Here is an 8,099-nt window from a genome sequence, read left to right as displayed (position 1 = left end):
AGGTTTTTTGCATTTGAGGAGCCTGCTTTTGCAAGGATGCTACCAGGTTGAAGACAAGAATAGACGCCGTGGATGGGATGCCATCTGGTCTGCACACCCTTTCTCATCAATGGAGAATTGTTGCCATTGTTGCCACGACCAGTGAGGCCATCACAATGAAAAACCATCTCAGTTTCTTGTTTCCCATTCTTCTATGTTGTGGATGATTTTTTGGGTTTTGATGTTGACTACATGAGTAAAGCCCTTCTGCTCTCCTAACTTGAGGTTATTGACACTCTCATTATCTATCTGTCGGTATCAGCTTCAGCAGTAAGCTTCGTTCTCATTCGAAAGGATAGTAATGTCGAACGGCCTGTCTACTACGCTAGTAAGACCTTACAAGATGCGGAGACACGATACTCCAACATTGAGAAATTGGCTCTAGCATTGGTCATGTCTGCTCGAAAACTTCGCCCTTACTTCCAAGCACACTCCATCATCGTGCTTACCAATCATCCTCTTTGACAGATACTCCAAAGTTCTGACACTTCTGGGTGAATGATCAAATGGGCGATAGCATTGGGTGAGTTTGACATCTCCTACCAACCAAAGCCAGCTGATAAGGGCCAAGCAGTGGCAGACTTCATCGCCGACTTCACATATCCTTTTGACATTGTTTCTACTCCTTAAAAAGTGGTTTCATTACCGTCGGAAGCTTAGAAAATATAACCAATAGCCCTAGCATGGAGCCTATATGTTGATGGCTCGTCCAACAAACAGGGTTGTGGAGTAGGACTAGTCCTTACGACCCCTGACAAAGTGGCATTGAAGTATGCTCTTCGTTTCAAATTCAAGGTGTTGAACAATGAGGCCGAATATGAAACCCTCATAGCAGGCTTACGTTTGGCCAAACACCTTGCGGTTAAACGAATTGATATCTTCAGTGACTCCCAATTGGTGGTTAACCAGGTCACCAACAACTTTGACACTAATGAGAGCTCCATAGCAGCATATCTGGCACAAACACAATTGTTGCTCAAGCACTTCCACTACCAGATCACCCAAATTCCTAGAGCGGCAAACAGTCATGCAGATGCTTTGGCTCCTCTTCTTTGGGCCTTACAACTTTCATAACAAATATATATGAAGGAGGAGTTTTGGGCTACCACTTAGAAAGGAAATGCCTCATTCGTCAACTCCCTCGACCGGAGACTTTGGGGACACCTACCATATGCTACTGCGCCATGATACTCAGAAGTCTCACGACCACTCAGTGACTTGGATTTTTCAAGTCTCCAAACGAGAAGTTTTCCTCACTCGGGAAATTAAGGGAGCACTACCTCAACACACATGCTTCACTCTCAAAGGTTTAACATACAAGCTTCAACAAAAGAAAAAAACTAAAAGAACTTAGTGAAGAAGGCCTTGGTGTATTTAACACAATACGTTGAAATGAAGCAAAGCTTGTTTATTGATATCTCCGATAAGTTACAAATATGTACATATACATGAATCAAAATAAACAAACAAGAGGGAGCCTTCACAATGGTTGCTCATGAGAAGTCTCAGCAGTCGGTAGAGCCCCAGAAAGAGTACGCACCGGAGGGTGATCATTCAGAGCATCAGTACTGGGCAGAACCCCAGAAGGAGGAAGCACCGAAGGTTGATCATTCGGAGCTTCATTACGTGGTACATCCCCAGAAGACGAATGCAATAAATGCCTTTGGAACAAACCTACAAACCTCTGATGATCAAGCAAAATCTAACCATCAGATTCCTGCAGCTGGTCAAGCTTCCTCTTCATGTTTGTAGCATAGTCATGTGTGAGCCTGTGCAACTGTTTATTCTCATACTCGAGCCCTCTGATCTCTTGTTTGAGACTTATCACTTCAGCCGCCAATGATTTAACTTGGCGGGTTCGAGCAAATAGGCGTTGGCCATATTAGACATAGAACTTGCACACTGAACACTGAGAGCCAGAGAATCCTTAGCAGCCAACTCATCAGACCGTTTGGAAAGTAGTCTGTTATCTTTGGGAGTGAGAAGGTTCCTGGCCACCACCGCAACGGTCATATCATTCTTCATCATAAAGTCCCCAACAGTAAGAGGACTAATAAGGGATAAGAAGGATGGGCGCCATGTTGTCTTGAGAAGGCATGGTTGCCTCTTCACCAAAGTTCAAGTCAAAACGACGGTCGGATAGGCCAGACATTCTCATAAATGATAAAGGAGAAATAAGTGCAATAAATCTCTAAAGTAAAGGGAAAATTCCTACAAGCAATAACTCTCTTAATGTACTTCTTGCACACCACTGGTGCCCTTATAAAAAAAAGGGTAACATGGTCGTTGGTTTAAAAATCGAAGAGGCACCACTCTCCAGATTCCGAAGAGGCACCACTTTCCACACACAACATCAGCTCCTCAGGTACCACATATAACTTTGTCAAAGATCTCTGATAAATTTTAGACACATATTTTTTGAAGGTCCAGCTACCCTACTATTACCCACAAGGGCAAAGGAATAGCACCACTGCTTGATAACTAGAAAATCCCAATGTGTGTCAACCTCTGTACTCCGTGGCAAGGCAGACTGGCAAAAATGCCTAACCTTTACTCACATTCGAGAAAACACTCCCAACAAGATTGCTTGCTCAAAAATCGAAGAGGCACCGCCCTCTGAATCTCGAGAGCTAGACTCTCAACAGGATTACTTTCTCAAAAATCGAAGAGACACTGCTTTTCGAATCTCAAGAGTCAGACTCCCAACAGGATTGCTTTCTCAAAAATCGAAGAGGCACCGCTCTCCGAATCTCGAGAGCCAGACTTCCAATAGGATTACGTGCTCAAAAATCAAAGAGGCACCTCCCTCCGAATCTCGAGAGCCAGACTCCCAACATGATTACTTTCTCAAAAATTAAAGAGACGCTGCTCTATGAATCTCGAGAGCCAGACTCCCCGACAGGATTGCTTGTTTGAAAACCGAATAGGCACCGCTCTCCGAACTTCGAGAGCTAGATTTCCTTAGATAAAGCTTATTTGCAATCTTCACACGCAACATCAGTTTTCCAGATACCACAGACCACTTTTTCAAAGTGCTCTGACAAAGTTAAAACACGTGAAGCTTGCAGCTCCCACTACATTGCTATGACCAAGAAGGGTAAAGGAATAGCATTGCTACTTGTTGTTAGGGAGACTCTTATATATGTCGACCTCCATCCTCCACAGCCAAGCAAACCTGCAAATAAAAAAAATGCTCAACTTTTCTTAACATCCGAGAGGGCACTATCAGCAAAGTCTCTGGAAATACTCAGCTTTTTTTCCTCCGGATAATACCTCTGCAAACAAGCCACACCAGAGCAAGAGTATCTCATATCATCAGGGTTAAAAGCAAGAGTATCCCATATCATACTTTTTCCCCATCTTTTCCTTTGGCCTTGTTCTTACATGCAAGACAAGGAGAAAGAGAGCAATCAGTCAGCACTTAGAATCAAGCTTCCAGTCAGGAACCCACTGCCTGGAACCCCTTACCTGATTACTTACTTGGCATTGCGCTCGAGTACTCATCTTCAACATCTTATGCTTCCAGAGAAGATACCACATATGCCTGAGGAACAGATAGGGCAAGTGAGAAGGATACAAGGAAGCATGTGGAGACAAGCGTAAAAGAACACATGCCGATACATCCACTACTTTGTCAAAAGCAAAAGTATCCCATATCATCAGGGTCGAACGTAATCTAGATTGGATGAACTTGTTTTGACCCTCAAATTCTTGAGTTGACCTTATACATTGGAGGAAACTAGAAAACCCTCTAACCCAGTTCAAGAATAAGCCTGTGGAAAGTTACTTCTTCAAAAGAAAAAGTATCTCATATCATCTCTTCTCCATTTGCTTCTCCTTATCTTTGGTGCTATTTACGACACAAGGAGAATGAGAACAATCAATCGGAAGCTGAAGTTGAACCTCTGATCCAGGTTGCTTGCTTGGAAGTCTAATTGCTTACCTTGTCTGTTACCTCATTCGGTAAATCTCCTAGCTCGGCGACTTGGGGGACTCCTACTATAGGGTTTGTATCGCACTTGACCAAGCCCGAAACTACAAGTAAGCTTCAAGTGAAATTGATACATTACCTTGTGCACCTTCATCGGTTAAAGATACCACCCCTGGATAGAGGAAAAGTACTTCCAGAGAAGATGCCACATCTACATATGAGACAGATAAGGCAAGTGAAAATGATACCACACTTCGGTACTTAGAAGTTTCGTGATTACTCAATAGCTTGGATCTTGCAAGTCCCTAACTGAGGAGCTTCCCTCACTCGGGAACTTAGGGGAGCACTGTTTGTACCATACTTGACCAATCCTGAAACTACTAAACACCGATCAACGTTATACCGTCAATGACCCAGAATAGTTTCCCTCCAACCAAGAGGCCAATCACAGCGCGATACGTGTCGACATCAGAAGCCAATCATAGCGCGACACGTGTCAACATCAAAAGCCAATCACAACACGACACGTGTCAATGTCAGAATGAAACTAGAAACTCTCTTTTATAAATAGAGATTATTCTCTCACAATATTTCCTAATGTCATTTGTACTAAATCATTCACTTGTAATCACTAATGGAGAGCTTGAACCTATGTACTTGTGTAAACCCTTCACAATGAATGAGAACTCCTCTACTCCGTGGATGTAGCCAAATCTGGGTGAACCATTTATATCTTGTGTTTGCTTCCCTATGTCTATCCAACTATACATCTTGATGTGGTAGAAACTAACACACAAATTAAACCCTATAAATTATGCAATCGTAGTATGAGTAAGTAGGGATCGTTCTATTCCGAGGATTAGAATAGATGCTAATCAATACAACTTAAACTTGTAAAACTGAAAACTAAGTTAAACTAACATCAAAACTGTTTGTACCATACTTAGGGCCTCCGTATTTAGATCTCGTATAAATACTCAGGGGACTCAAATGTAATTATGGAATAAAGGAAGGGGCAAATATGTAATAAGTGAGGAGCTCTTATTCTATAAAAGGGACTCCTCACCCTCACAATGGGGGAGGCCAATTCCTAAGCCTCCTCACCTCCTCAAGCTCTCACTCTCAAAAATACAGTATCAGTGTGGACATAGCCCAAACCTTAGGGTAAACCACGATACATCTTGTGTTATTTACATTTCTTGCAGATTCATGGTCGGATTTACGTTGTTCCAAGACCTCCGGTTTTGTGCATCAACATTTGGCGCCGTCTGTGGGAAACGATATGAAAAGTTGTGTCAGTTCTCTTTTATTTTTTCACCTCCGCCATGAATCTGCACAACCCAAAAAAACCACTACCATATGCAAATTTCAAAGCTTCTGGATACAAAAACCACTACCAAACGCAACCAGTAACACAAACAAATCGATCGCACCACTACCCAGATCACAAAGATGGAAACTTTCTCAGATTTTCAGCAGCAAGAAGTTGAGGAAGATGCTCTTTCCCTCTGCGATCTCCTGCTGCACAACGACAATGACAAATCTTTCTCTCATGGCTAAATCTCAAAATACCAAGAGATGATGCACAGCTTCCATCCATATGTTGCTGCCTCGGCTCGCTTACACAACAATCTCTCAATATCTTTTCAATCTCTCTCAAAGTGCTTTTGGAAAAAAAAGCAGGATGATAGTGTCTTTTCATTAAAGGAGCACTGTAGCTCCGTGTGCTTTGAAAAAAACTGGCTTTTTTTTCAAAGCAGCAAATAGCAGCTTCAGCTTTTCCTTTGATTTTCAGCTTATTCTCACAGCAGCTTCCAAAATAAGCCATTTTTTTTCAGTTTACCAAACACAAAAATGACCCTCAGCTTTTTTTCACAGTGGCTTTTTTTTAAAATCACCTCAATCCCAAACGGGGCCTTAACCCCCTGAAAAATATATGCATTTGAGTAGTACCATCAATACCGGAATGTGGACATTTTCTGATCAACTTGGTATGTTAGTGGCATGAGTTATCAATGAATCACCCAAAGGCTGACCAGCCTTTGGAATAACAAAAGCAATTGGTTCATTGCTGTACAGATCCCCATAAAATAAAAACTGCAGAAAAGTCCACTACAATAAAGGAACCCACTGTAAATTTTGCTCCCTGCGTCTTCTTCTTAAAGATTCCTTAGGTTCTGGATCAATCGGAAATCATTTCTACCTTGCTAAACTTGTGCTGACCATGCAAGGATTGTTGTAATCTGCACTGCACTGCACTGCTGTAATCTATATAAAAACAAAAATTATATACATTAATAACTAACGCAGAATCTGATTAGAACGAATTATTTTCAATAGTCCCCGTCAACGGCGCCAGTTTCTTGATAGGGATTTTACCATAAGCACAAAAGGGTTAAAAACACCTATAATACTTGTAAGAATGACAAGGATATTGTAGTATAAATGGTTATTGCAAGTTCGTTCTCCACAGGGATTATTAAATAATTTGAAACAAACCAAATTTCAATTAATTATTGTAAAACAAAGTTTTGAGGTGATTGATTTTATGACCTAATTTTTAGAAAACTGAGTTTAATTAATGAAAGTGCACAAATCTGCAATATTCAAGATGAGGAAAAAGATGAAACAGTTTTGAAGAAATCAAGTTAAGAAAGCACTAGGGATCTGCCGTCACCTTAACAATTTTATATAATTCTCCCAATTACTTATGACCTATAAATGCATATTTTTAAGGTTAGGTCTTCTTAAAACATGCAATCCGTTTGTGGTATTCTGATCAAATCTAAACATGCATGACTAATTATGTTTTGTGAAACCTTTCGAAAAACCATGCAACCCTTAAGACGTGGTATTCATCCTAAGTGAACTTGCACATTTTAATCACAATAAGCCTTCGTCAATTTAAGGGATCAAATTACACCAAAATTGCATCAAATTAATTTTCTATATATCCTAATGGTCGCGAATCATTAAGACACTTAGACAGTATAAACCAGTGATTAATAATTCGAAAACCTTCATGTAAATAACCTTAAACAAATTAAAAAGAAATTACATATGCTTTCTAAGGCTCGTGGCCTCACCCTAGCAAAAAGAGAATTAACTACGCATGTTCATAATAAAAATCACAAAGTTCTCTATTGAAATAATATCGAAAGCACCTTAAATGTAAAAGTCGGAAAATCTCTACGCTTGGCCAATTTCCACCCTCAAAGAACGCATGGAGAATAAGCAGTAATAATAGGGCTGGCCAAGCTTATTTAACCTAGTAAAAATCAAATCCTCCTAAACAAAGGTCTTCCAATCAAACTAGGAAACTAAATCCCAAAATAAAATAGGAAACATAACCCTAAATTAAAAGGTAACATCATCCCACTTTATGGGTCTACTAGTTATGTTTCAAAAATCTGACTGTATATCTCGTAGGTTATCCCTCAAAGGTCATCTCTAACAAAAATAAAAATAATACGAAAGTTGAGCCCAAAATACAGATTTTCGAATTAATACGGGTAATGAGAACATCATCCCACTTTATGGGTCTAAGAGTTATTTTTTCCAAATTCTGAGTGTACATCTCATAGGTCATCCCTCAAAGACCATCAGTGCCATAAATAACAAAACAATATGAAACTTTTAGACCCTTGAATTAAAATAAAAGAGCGCAAAATATAGTGTTTTGAAATAATACGGGTAATGAGAACATCTGTGACAGCCCATCTCGATTGTGTATATTATTTTATCCTTGAGAGCATGGAAATTTCTATTATGCCCTTTAATCGTTAAGTTGTGTGTGTGTGTATAGGCTAAGGTTTTGGACCAATTAGTTCTATTCCTAATTAATTGGACCCAATTAGAACTAAAAGACTTAAGGTTTTGTTTGATTGGCTGCAAAATGAACCACACACACACACCCATACCAAACCGTTGACTCTCAAATTTATGGAGAACTCTCAAATTTACCTTGACGTGCACGAATCGACGTTGAGAAGGTTGTTCTTGTGTTCTCTGTGAGTCCAGGAGCTCATCCATGCCCTTAGTTCGACATGAGAACTTGTCAAATGTAAGAACCAAAAAACCCCGTTTTGGTGCACTGTTCACTCGACATGTTCGCGGAGGTTTCAGGTAG

This window comes from Malus domestica, chromosome 15, assembly GCF_042453785.1.
Source record: "Malus domestica chromosome 15, GDT2T_hap1".
Lineage (NCBI taxonomy): Eukaryota > Viridiplantae > Streptophyta > Magnoliopsida > Rosales > Rosaceae > Malus > Malus domestica.
Note: the sequence above shows the minus strand (reverse complement) of the source record.